A 12422-nucleotide genomic window follows, 5' to 3' on the forward strand; every position below is an offset into this window, starting at 1 on the left:
AGAAAAGCCGACTTTCATCGGTTGCAGAAGGAAAATGGAGAGGATCAGTACCTGTATATGCCACCCCTCCTGTCGAAGTGTAAATCATAATGTGACAGGGAGGGTGCACGGGCCCCCTGGAGCACGCGGCAGGGTTGCCATTGCGACCCCTGAAGTTACACCAGTGGTTAGGGGGGGGGGGGTAAAAACACATTTCAACTATGGAATTTTATCACTCTCCAAACCACAAATGTAAATGAGCCCTTACTGTCTTGAGCCCCCTATAAGGCTGCTTTCACAGTTTACCTGCACTATGGGTGCAGTCCAGTGCACCTGCGCTTTTCCTGCCGGTTAGCTGTGCTTTTCCATAGACTTCTAATATATCTTGCAGGGGTGGTGCACTTTCTGACTACTACTCCTGCATTCAAAAGTCGATGACTAACTGCAGCTAACCCTCAGGTGTACTGAGCTGCACACGCGGATCACTGAGAAAGCAGCCTTATAGACGTTTTATTTAATACACTGACCTTCTTTTCCTCTTCCAGCTTCTGCTGGTATGGCTCTCCAGGCTGCTAGAAAGGTCCCAGGTGAAGCGCACTTATCACTCCGCCTGGGACTAGAGCTGGTGCTGCAGAGGAAGCGTCAGCTCATATAGTTCCTGTGTCCTCTGCTGCTCGAGCCAGCTTGATGCGCTCTGATGCTCTGGGATTGAATGCAATCAATGGGTTGCTGACCCTGGGCATGCGCTTCCCTGGTTTGAGGTTGAGGGCCACATCAGAGGGCCCGGAGGGCCACAAATTGAGCATCCCTGCTCTAAAAGGAAGTCAAATCACAGCAGCAAAAAAAAAAGAATTTGGAGATTTGGAGGAGGCTGAAAGCAAAAGAAGGGACTTTGTTTAAGTTGAACTCCAGACTCAAAAACTTTCATTGAAATATATAAAAATTAATGAATATGTATGAAAAAAATTCATCACCTTGTAAAAGTAGCTGTGACATGATCAGTGGTGTACAGAGCCTGTGCAGAGAGCAGAGTTATGGGAGGGACCCAGCAGGCTCCACCTACTACAGGCTGCCTGCAGAAAACGACAAGAGGGGGCGGATACAAGACCAGTCACCCTGCACAAGCAGAGAGAGCATTAGTGATAGGTCTTTCTTACAAGACAAAGTCTCACACTGGATCAGTGCACAGATCTGGGAGAAATACACAAAGTACACTGCGATTGCGGCAGGATGACACATGATGAGCGCATTTCTTGACCTATCCTGGAGTTCAGCTTTAAGAATACTGCTCTACAGTGTACTGTCACTTTAATGCTTTCAGAAGAAAAGTGTGGCAGGTCCCTGATGAGGAATGTTATGTATCATACAATGAGGAGATCTCTCCCTGATCTGTGCCCTCTGGTGACCCCCCGCCCCTCCTCCTCCTTACTACCTTCCACATTCCCACCCGGTGACATCTAGCGGCCGCTCTGGGTAGTGCGGGAGGCGGCGCTGGGGGAGTTCAGCTCTCAGACTGAGCCGCCCGGTGGGACTGAAGTGCCGGAGGGAGAGGGAGTGAGAGACCGGCCGGGGCTGTGTGTGCGGGTGGGCGATGACAGAGGAGCGCTGATCGGAGGAGTGCTGCTGATCGGATCACCTGGCATCGATCCGAAGGAGAAGTTCGGGAAGTTTGCGGAGAAGTTGGAAGTTGTATCGGAGAGTGCGGAGCCCTGTACGGGACAGGGAGAGGAGAGAGACCGGGGAGGGGAGGACATGTCCGGGCTCAGCTCCATCTACTCCACCACCATCATCATCTACAGCTCCCTCCTGTGACCTCACACCTTCTCCATCCTACTCCACAGGTGACATCTCCTCCTATGTGTCTGATGATGGCGCTCTAACGGGGCCCGACAAGGTGTGCGGTCTCCTCTCTGCATAATGTGGGCTATATCTTATTTGTCAGATATACGGCTATCTAGACTGCCAGAAGGAAAGGAGACATTCAGATGACTGCCAATGGAGGATGGTGAAGACTAGGGGCAATAGGGCAACCATGTCATCACCTTCCAACATTGGAAGTTCTTTGAGTGCCTACTTCACCTTCTGCTGCGCGTGTCTCCCTCTCTCTCTCTCTATATATATATATATATATATATTATATATCCCATGCGATATAGCCAAAGGTAGAGCAGGCACTTTAAAGGACTTCCAATGGAGGACAGTCAAGACAAAGTTGCCCTATTACACCTACCCAGGGGCAGACTGACAACTCATGGTGCCCCCGTGCAATAGGGGATCATGGGGCCCCTGTGAGCTTCCCAAACTCAAAAAAGCCTATGAAAAAGGTACCAGGGGTATCTCATGGGGCCCCCTACTGACCCCGGGCCCTCGGGCAGTGCCTGAGTTTCCAGATGGCCAGTCCGCCCCTGCACCTACCTATACCTTGTTTTCATTCTCCTCCGTCGGAAGTCATTGAGTGACAACTCTACTATACGGTATATCAAGCAATCCATGTTCATGCCTTAGTGCTCCTGTATTGAAGATATAGATAGAGTACGCACTTAAAGGTCATCCAATGGAGGATGGTGAAGACAAGTTGTAGGTGTGATATGGCAGCTTTATTGTCTTCATCATTCTCCACTTGATGTTCTTTGGGTGCCTACTCTACCTTACGCTATATTATTAATATATGAGGAGCACTGAGGCATGAACATGGGATTGAGTGAGATAGATATATATATATATATATATATATATTAGTGTAGGTATTCAGTTGACTTCCAATGGAGGATGGTGAAGACCAGGTGTAATAGGGCAGCTTTATCATCACCATCCTCCATTGAAAGTTCTTTTAGTGCCTACTCCACCTTATGCTGTGTGTATGTGGTATATTTATTAAAAAATATGTGCTCATCATGTAGTAATAATAATAATACAGCTGAAGGTAGAGTAGGCAATCAAAGGACACCCGATGGAGGATGATGAAGACAAGGTGTAGGTGAAATAAGGCAACTTTATTATCTTCACCATCCTCCACTCAAAGGTTGAATAGGTACTCAAAGGACTTCAAATGGAGGCTGATGAAGACAAAAAAAATTGCTTTTTTAGTTCATAGGCTTAGTAAAGCAACTTTTCAGTTGTCCTCCATTGGAAGTCCTTTGAGTGACTTTTGCTACCTTTGGTTGTATCATTTTGATGTGTGGAGCACCAAGGCATGTGCATGTCATTGAGTACTTTCTCTCTATAGTCCTATGGGAAGCCATCACACTATGTGTGAGGTAAATGCACTTGTCCCCACCCACTAAAAGAATCCATACAAATCCAAAACAGGCTTAGAGGTACTCACTGGTCTTGTAGTGGAGATAAATTAGTGTTTCTATGGAGCTCAGTCCATTGTCCTCAAGTGTTAAGAAAGGTGGACTGAGCTCCATAGAAAACACCATTGCTTTGAATTATCTCTGCTGCAATACCATGAGTACCTCTATACCTGTTTTGGATTTGAAAAGATTTTCTTGGTGGGTGAGCACCAGGGCAATTACCTTGCACATAGAGTGTGGTGGCTACACATAGGACTGTAGAGAGTGAGCCCTCAATGACCTGTTTTGGATATATACATAGTCAAAAGAAGAGTAGGCACTCAAAGGAATTCCAGCGGATTAATAAAAAACTTGACTGTTCATCATTCTGTCAGAAGTCATAGTTATATAGGTTGAAAAAACTAGAAAAAGCCCATCTATTTCTAACAACAAAAAACAAAGATTATATGAATTGAAATCCTTCATATACAGAACCCACATTTGATCCAGAGGAAGGCAAACAAGCCCTTTGAGTGTCTACTGAACCTTTGGCTGTATTATTTTTGTATGTGGAGTACCAAGGCATGTACATGGGATTGAGTGGTGTATTTGTGTATGTATAAGTGTTTATCACCTACTCTCCTCTCCTTTAGGCGCACCCTGAAAACCCATCTCTTCAGGGAAGCCTACCTCACCCCCTGCTAACTTGCTGACCTCCTCCACTCTTCCTACCACTCCATCCCCCACAGCTATCTCCTCCTGTACCACTATCCCATCCCTTCTAGATTGTAAGCTCGAAAGAGCAGGGCCCTCGATCCCCTCATGTTTTGCATTGTATTGGTATTGTTCTGTCACATGTTCTGTCCCCCTTTGTAATGTACAGCGCTGAGTGAACTATTGGCGCTTTATAAATACTGTATAATAATAATAATATATAGCCAAAGGTCAAGTAGGCATTCAAAGGACTTCCAACAAAGGATGATAAAGACAATAAAGTTGATTTACTACACCTGTTGCATAATAAAGCAACTTTATTGTCTTCATCATCTGCCTTCGGAGCTCATTTGAGTATCTACTGTAACTTTGACTATATTATTTCTTGGTGTGGAGCACCAAGGCATGTATTGGGATTGATTGCTAATAGCGCTCTTGTATTTTTGAACAGTGGGGTGCATAGAACTAGACTGATTTAGTTTTAGCGCATTCATTTGAGCCCATCTGTATGTGTTGGAATAATGATGACACTGATCCATGTTCAGGGTCAATTCATCTGTAGACTGGTCTTTCCAAAGACTTCTCCTCTGTGATGGGCAGCTTTTTCAGCAAATTTGGGTTTTCAGGGTGATGGGTACATCTAACAGTTGTGGGCAGTCTGGTGCAGAGAAGACTAGAAATGGTCCATGTAGAGCTGCTTACACACACCATTGTGATCCTCAGAAAACGTTATCTTTAATCCAGCTGGAAGTTACATATTTTAATGGCTATTGGGTGGGAAAATAATCAGGTTTATAGGCACACTAATAATTTAGCAGAGAAGATCTGGAGTCTTCTGTAGATATTCTGTGTATGGGCGAGTTTTTTGTGCATATATTGCATTGCAGATGTTTAATTCCAACAGATGAATGTCGTCTGGGATGGAAGATGGAGTAGTGAAGGGGCTGGGTGTGTATGTAGGTCTTGTGCTTTTATTGTTATCTGTGTAACAATTCCACATGAAGTCATACCTATCAGATTTGATCACAGATTACCAGATCTGGGCCTTCCCAGCCAAGATGGAGGAGTATTGGACAGCCAAGTTTTGCTTGGCAATGGACAATATTGGGGTGCCAACGCACTTGGTGCAAAGTGCAGTAACTTGTAGCAACCAACCTCGCTCCTCATTTGACCTTATTAGATCTTTTGGTCTAATGAAGTCAAACGAGGAGAGAGATTAAATTGTTCTGAATTCCGGCACTTGGCACATAGTCATTGTACTGCCTGATTAAATAAGAATGTACAGTATGTTTTTTTGTTTTGCTTTTAGTGCTGTTACTGGCAGTGTCTTCACCACACAGTGCTTTCAGTGGTTTTGTTGAGTATATCATATTAGTTTTAGCAGGGGGTGCATGTACTGCACAAATTGTCCTGAATGTTATTCTCAGAATGTCTTAGCTAGTCCATAATGAAGTCAGGACTGACTGATGGTAATATAAGCTCTTAGGGTCTGCATGGAATCTAAACCTTCACAAATAGAAAAAATGTGGTTGCAGTGAATTGTACATTTGCAGGGGCAGTAACTATGCCATAAAATATGGGGTGTACACACTGTTGCATAAACCTACAAAATAAAAAAAATAGTTTGTCATAAAAAATGCACAGCCAGATTAGCGGAAGTCATACACAGTTAATAGGGTGGGCAATGGTCTCACCAACATTGACAATTATAAGGCATAGGCCTGTCGCTGAACTGACAAGACTGTCCTTATTTGTCCAATATGGCGAACTTATGGCTAAATTCCTTCCGTTAACACAAAAAAGTGACAGATCTGTGCCAGTCCTGTGCAAAAAGCTGAAAATATCTGTGCATTACAGAGAGCAACCCAGCAAGTCAGGTTTAAAAGTGTTACTAAACCCAGAACCCTGCATTCAGTATATCCAGTCTCCCATAGCACACAGAACATGGAAATTAAATTATTTTAGTAAATATAAACTGCTAAATACCATTTCTTATCAGCAGTATATAGCAGTCTTGTGACTTTTATCCGTGTCCAGCGGAACACTGGTTAAAGCTTGTAGGAGGAGTTTTCATTCTCTACTGACTGTCCTATGAGGCTGCATAACCCCTGACACACTGCCTGGACAGTGCTGATTGGCCCTGTTCTGATCACATGCACTCTCCCATGAAAGGAAAAAAAAACATTCTCTAGCTATACACACTAAGCTGAGCATGTGAAGAGTGCCTCCTATGGCTCTGTTCTATCAGCAGATGGATTGGGGACAGTAGAAGGGGAGGATCAGAGAAGACAGGATCAAACAGCCTTTTTAAACAATGCAGAGTAATACCACTTTAGGTTTTACAGTGAGTATAACAAGCATACTTTATTGCATATACAGACTGATTTTATTGTTTTGGGTTTAGTGACGCTTTTAACAGACCTGACCACACCTGTAGAGTACCAAAACACTCATGTCTTCTTTGTGGTGTACTAAAGCGCAAGTCCATTGGGGAACCATTCAAAATGAATTATTTTTTTGAATGGCATTGCGGTAAATAAAGGTGTGAATCCACAGCTTTGGCTATTGTACACTAATCATAGCAGGTCATGCATTGTACACCTCCATTAAGAAAGAGCTTTGTAATCCTTTCACTGAGAGTGTGATTGGGAAATCATGTTTCATCTGCCGCAACATCCAATCACAGAAACCCTTGCATTCAGCGAAAAAACTACAAGGCCTTTTCTGAATGGAGGAGGTGTATAGCGAGCAACATACTATGATCATTGTACTACAGCTTGAACTACAAGTCTTAGTGCTGGACATTCAGTGCTTACAATACTGCAGGGACTACATAAAAGTAAAAGACCGAATGCAGCAGCAGGCATCAATAGTGGTAATTCATTTTTACATGGCAAATAGTCCAACAAAATGATTTTGAGAGTTCAGCTTTAATCCTGTATTGTAGTCTGAGGAGGCTGGTGTGCGACCTTAGCAGTTCGCAGCTTACAGGGTAGGCTGGGAGGGACTGGTCGAGTGCAATATATGGTGAGTATTTACACCTTTTCATGCACCCTTCGACATTATGAGCATTTAACACTTTTTTTTTTTTTTAATCTTGAAGTTGGGCTTTAAAAATGTGTGGACACTGGAAATGTAAAAGGCAGAAGTTTTCCAGCATGCAGATATGTTTTCAGTCTAAGGGCTTATCCAGACAGGTGCTGAGACCCATCCTCTCTGCTGAGCTGCTTATTGGTGCATGCGCATCCACCTGCGTGCAGGCAGCCCTTACAAATGAATACAGATGCAGTGGCTGCACAGACATAGTCACATTTCAAAATTTGTCATGCTGGCTGGAGTTGGTGTTTGCATTTGTATTTTGTGCACTCGCTCCTGCCCACATGTCACATTTCGACTGTGTGTGCGCAGCTGCTGCATCTCCACCCACTTCTATGGCCTGCCTGCATGCAGCTCCGAGATGAATGCACACACAACAAAACGGGATGGGTCTTGGTGCTCCTCTGAATGAGCCCTTAGGCTGAAAACATAACTGCATGCTTGAAAACTTCTGCCTTTTACATGAGCCTGTAATTATTTCTATAGTGATCCTCATCATCCGGGGTGCTGCAGTTATGTTTCAAGGCAGATGAGTATTGTAGACGTAATCTGTTGGCTAGAAAAGCATGTGACGAAAATTGCCGTTGGTGGCGGGAATTAACCTCTGCGTGTTTACAGCTAGCTGAGAACGAAGTAATTTATCATTTCTTGTATATAGTTAAACATATGACCTTCACGGGTGGCTGTACACGGTAGTTGCTTGTGTCTTGTTAATCTTCAGGTTATCAGTAATGGATTTCGATATAGGTAGCTAAGGGGTATGTATTAAATACATGCCAGGAGGGGGTTTTCTTTGGATAATTGCACTTAATGATATTTTGTTTCTGCTCCATTATGTAGCGTATCTAACAGTTTCTCTGCTGAAGTTAACCTCGGCAGTGTACGGCTGACCCCCTGCTAGAAAGTGGCTAATAGGCCATCACAGGTTAATTGCTGCAAGATGTCAGTCACCATGCCTTCAGGTATCTGCAAAGTGTGAGATTTCACTGTATTATCCCAGCTGTGGAAAAGAGGGAGATTCCTGGAATTCCTCCGTGCCTCTTATGCCTAGTGGGCAGTTCATATTTTTTGAAGATTTAAGTGTCCTATTTAAGCACTTGAAAGGAAACTTCAAGATTTTCCCATTAAATGCATGTGGATTGATAGCTGAGCGCTGCAATTGTTGGATTAGAACTAAGAAGTTTCAAATTACTAACCGGTAATTTAGTGTACCTGTCAACCTGACACAGTGAAGGTAGCAAGTATGGCCATCTACTAGCTGCTAATAAGACTGACGTGAAAATTGGATCTCTGTTAAAAGTATGTCAGTAAAAGAAAAAAAAAATGCTTTATATAAATAGTTGGATCATTCAGGAAAAACTTGTAATTATTCTCCTACTTGTGTGAAATTGCGAAGGTTTGCTACACAGTCGATTGTTTTAGGTTGGCTGCCTTTAGCTAAGGGTTCATGCACATGGAAATTTGTAGGCATTTTATATGCCTAGTGCAGTGGTGTAACTAGCACCTTCATGGCCCCAGTGCAAGAAACCATGAGCCTTGACCCTCAGCTAGGGTCCTCCCCTTCGAGCCTGGTGGCGGAATTCCAGGGCCCGGTCGTAACCTTGTGACCCTGGTAGTTCTGCCACTGGTGTCAGTAGGTTTTGTTTTATTTTTATACCATTTTTAAAATTTGGAAAATTATTTTTTGCTATTTTTTTAGGAGCCACGTTGGGGGTTCTTTGGTGAGATATTAAGGGTTCAGACCTCTGATGTTCCACCTTTGAGACAGCGAAAGGAGATTGTGGACACAGCCCTCAATCTCTATCTCTGCAGCCTCAGCTGCACTGAATGAATGGACAGGAATAGCTCTATACAGAGCTTCCCCTCCATTCACAAACTGAAACACCATTTACTATGCCTTAGCTATGCATGGACAGAGTCAGTGATCGGTATCGGGGGGTTGGGGGGGGCAAGGAAAGAGCACAAGGGCCAGGAAAAATCCTGGGGAGGGGGTGTTGAGGTTGGAGAGCACCTGGGGACAGCAGAAAAAAGCCGAATTGGGGGGGGTGCTGCATATAGAGGAACCGATCTCTCCATGTTCTCGCGGTTCCTCTATATGCAGCTGCCCTGCCACTCCTATCCAGGCATACAGGGGGGGGTCTCGCGAGCCCCTGCAGCATGGGGCTGGGTCGTACTCGACCCCTGTAGGGTATGCCTGTGGCCTAGTGTAAATTCTTTTGTATTATTATTATTATTATTATACAGTATTTATATAGTGCCAAAAGGTTTGCTCAGCGCTGTACATTATAGTGGGGGACAGTACATGAGACAATACAGTAACAAAACAATATACGAGGGGTTCGAGGGCCCTGCTCTTTCGAGCTTACAATCTAGGAATGGCTCCAATCGCACCGTACCCACACCAAAAAGGTGCAGGATAATTTTTTTTGGTCCAAACTAGAATCGGATTATATGGATATTCACACCTATGCGATCTGATTCTGCACGCTGCACCGTGTTTTGCGGAATTCGCACAGAAAATGCTGCAAATTCCGCACAGCATCAGTGTGAACCCAGCCTAAAGCCACATACAGCCATACCCTTGTATCACAGGCTGTATGCAACACATGCGACTACCAGTGTGCGGGAAAACTCCCAGAAGCTTCTGCAAGGCATGTAAAATGTCCATGTGCACAAACTCTATAACAAGAATGCTAGTTCTTTTGTAGGATTAGGGTTTACGCAAGTGTAAGGCTAGGTTCACATCTGTGCGGGTGGTGCCTCTGCAGATCCACAGAGAGATGCGGACCTGCAGGTGGGTGCCATTAGTTTTAATGGCCCGCTGCGTGCGCTGGAAAACGCAACGAGGTTCCTGTGTGGGCTGCATTTTCAGAAGAAGTGCAGGGACTTCTCTGCATGTCACAGGGTACGGGAGTCCATTTAAATGAATGGGCGCTCGTGCCCGTGCAAAATGCGTCCCGCACGGCCACATATATGTGAACCGGAGGTAAAGAGGAGAGAGACATAGGTGCAATATATAGTCTTCTGCCAGCAGCTTGTCAAATCAATGACAGGCTGAAATATGTGGCAGGTTGCTGTTCTGAGCGGTACTTGCGTTTAAGGCCCTATGCGTTTAGAGACCTATGCCCCAAATGCAGGAATTCCACATTCAGTGCATACTTATCTGAAAGCATAAGGTGCTAAATGCAAGTACTGCTCAGAAGAACATCCAGCTGCAACCTATTTCAAAATCAATGACGGCTGCTGCTGAAAAGACAGTCTGAAAAGCCAAAAGTTCCCTGCAATATCTAGTAGTGTTCTTTACAGTATTAAACTGAGCTTCTTAATCTGTTATTGTAAACTGTATGGAAAATCGGCCAGTGACTTTTGGTTTGTGTGCCCAACAGAAGCCGCTCTAATGACTGTACTGGCACCCGTACTGTGCGCAGGAGGCATTTTTATTGGCGTCTGCATCCACTCCCAGTTTCATGCAGTCAGCCTATGGTTGTGGTTGCAGATGCAGCGACTTCACAAAGTGGGTGCACCCCTCTGAACGCTCTCTTTTCTTTCTGAAATTGCAATGGAGTTTTGTCATGTAGACAGTAAACTTTCCAATAGTGCACAGCAGGGTTCCTCTTTAATTGTAAACACATTTATTAGTGCCTGCAGACATTTGGCTTGCTCATGGCCTCTATCTCTCAGGAAGTTCTTTCTTCTAGATGCAAACTTAAATTTCGTTCTGGCACGCTGCATTGTCCGGCATCGCTCGATGAGTCATAAAACAATATTTTATAGCAAGTGATATTTTCCATGGGAACCCAGCCAGATGTGGGAGTGGATGTGCCTTATCATGCTCTCCACACATATTAAACTGACATTTTGACAGGTGAAGGAAGCAGTTAATGTCAGAGCGCCAGTTAGATGTCTTTACCTGAATACGTGTGTGAAAGTGGTGAGAGAAGTGCAAGTTGGCCATTTTCTTCAGGACATTGCTGTGTTAATTCTAGCTTTAAAACACATGCTTGTTTAGCTGGTAATGAGACCAAGTCGCCAAACCTTTCCTTCCAACAACATTTCCAAAGGATTATATGTGCATTTAAAGTAGGATTCTGAGCTTTACCTAACTAGTTTTAAAACGCTCCCTCCCCCACTGCTTACACCTATACGAAATAACCTATGCAAAAAATATGTCTATACTTGCCTATTTGTAGTCTGCTCTGCTCCAGTAAGTTGATCTCCACTGTGTCAGCCAGTGCTGGCTGCAGGGGAGAAGAGAGAGCACTTGACAACAGTTGGTAATGCTTGGGAGCGGTGATGTTACCCATAGGATTCCTATGGCTCTTCCGTTGTTGGTGCTTCTCCTTTCTCCTGCAGTGGTGCTGGCATACATGGGAGCCAGACCAAAGTGGCCTGAAAATTGGCAAGAATGGGCATCTGTCTTACACAGGTTAGTTAGTATACAGTCCGGTCCATAAATATTGGGACATCGACACAATTCTAACATTTTTGGCTCTATACACCACCACAATGGATTTGAAATGCCATGAACAAGATGTGCTTTAACTGCAGACTGTCAGCTTTAATTTGAGGGTATTTACAGTCATGGCCGAAATTGTTGGCACCCTTGATATTTTTCCTGAAAATCAAGTATTTCACACAAAAAAGGTATTGCATTAACACATGTTTTGCTATACACATGTTTATTCCCTTTGTATGTATTGGAACAAATATAAAACAGAGGCAGAAAAGCAAATATGACATAATGTCACACAAAACCCCAAAAATGGGCTGGACAAAAGTATTGGCACCCTTAACTTAATATTTGGTTGCACACCCTTTGGAAAACATAACTGAAATCAGTCGCTTCCTATAACCATCAATAAGCTTCTGACACCTCTCACCCGGAATTTTGGACCACTCTTCCTTTGCAAACAGCTCCAGGTCTCTCTTATTGGAAGGACACCTTTTCCCAACAGCAATTTTAAGATCTCTCCACAGGTGTTCAATGGGATTTAGATCTGGGCTCATTGCTGGCCACTTCAGAACTCTCCAGCGCTTCTTTGCCATCCATTTCTGAGTGCTTTTTGACGTATGTTTGGGGTCATTGTCCTGCTGGAAGACCCAGGATCTTGGACGCAAACCCAGCTTTCTGACACTGGGCCCTACAGTGCGACCCAAAATCCTTTGGTAATCCTCAGATTTCATGATGCCTTGCACACAGTCAAGGCACCCAGTGCCAGAGGCAGCAAAACAACCCCAAAACATCATTGAACCTCCACCATATTTTACCGTAGGTACTGTGTTTTGTTCTTTGTAGGCCTCATTCCGTTTTCGGTAAACAGTAGAATGATGTGCTTTACCGAAAAGCTCTATCTTGGT

The 12422-nt window shown here is 44.1% G+C and overlaps 1 protein-coding gene across 2 annotated transcripts in view; it reads left to right on the forward strand.

Annotated features, from left to right (window-relative positions):
• The first annotated feature begins 1525 nt into the window (after nt 1-1525).
• Nucleotides 1526-12422, forward strand: part of TANC1 (tetratricopeptide repeat, ankyrin repeat and coiled-coil containing 1) — a 336351-nt gene continuing 325454 nt past the window's right edge. For both annotated transcript variants that reach the window (XM_089659744.1, XM_089659745.1), the window contains exon 1: nt 1526-1820. The gene's annotated coding sequence lies outside the window, so the exon portion shown is untranslated. The remainder of the gene's footprint in view (nt 1821-12422) is intronic.

This window comes from Staurois parvus, unplaced genomic scaffold (assembly GCF_062004578.1).
Source record: "Staurois parvus isolate SC_StPar_1 unplaced genomic scaffold, SC_StPar_1.0 ptg000031l, whole genome shotgun sequence".
Classification (NCBI taxonomy): Eukaryota; Metazoa; Chordata; class Amphibia; order Anura; family Ranidae; genus Staurois; species Staurois parvus.